Source organism: Myotis davidii, unplaced genomic scaffold, assembly GCF_000327345.1.
Source record: "Myotis davidii unplaced genomic scaffold, ASM32734v1 scaffold1815, whole genome shotgun sequence".
Taxonomy (NCBI): domain Eukaryota; kingdom Metazoa; phylum Chordata; class Mammalia; order Chiroptera; family Vespertilionidae; genus Myotis; species Myotis davidii.
In genome coordinates this window covers 149,589-150,442 of record NW_006286478.1, presented here as the reverse complement: position 1 = coordinate 150,442, position 854 = coordinate 149,589, and positions in this window count along the sequence as shown.

The following is an 854-nucleotide window of genomic DNA, read 5'->3' as shown; positions in this document are numbered from 1 at the left end:
ATATATATATCAAGTGATAGGGCTTGCTTAAGGAAAAGATTAAACTTTTTATGGCCTGAGCCAGTGACTACCCGCCCTGACCTGCCCAGTTTAGAAGTTATATGATCCAACCCTATGAGGCTACTTTATATCAGATATAAATCTGAGCCCCTTTTTTGTCCACATCTTGATCTAGCATATGACTCTCCTACTTAAAACTCATCAGTGGCTTCTTTCTGCTCTTAGGATAAAGATCAAAGTGCTTAACATACCCTGGCTGGCTTGGCTCAGTGGATGGAGCGTCAGCCTGTGGATTGACGGGTCCCAGGTTCGATTCCGGCCAAGGGCACATGCCTGGGTTGCGGGCTTGATCCCCAGTGGGAGCCGTGCAGGAGGCAGCCAATCAATGATTCTTTCTCATCATTGATGTTTCTATCTCTCTCTCCTTCTCCCTTCCTCTCTGAAATCAATAAAGAAATATATTTAAAAAAATAAAGTGCTTAACGTGGCCTACAAAGCACTGTGCCATCTGCCACTGTCTTCATTTAAAAAAAAGAAAAAGAAATCACTTTTGTTTAAGTCTCTTTAATGGCTCTTTGGTCTCAAAATAAAATTAAAACTCTCACCCTAGCTGGTTTGGCTCAGTGGATACGGTGTAAGCCTGGGGACTGAAGAGTGTTGGTTCGATTCCAGTCAAGGGCATATGCCTGGGCTGTGGGCTTGATCACCAGTAGGGGGCATACAGGAGGCAGCCAATCAATGATTCTCTCTTATCATTGATATTTCTATCTCTCTCTCCTTCTCCCTTCCTCTCAATAAAAATATATTTTAAAAAACGGCAAAACTCTCACTGTGGGCTACAAGGCCCTGGATGG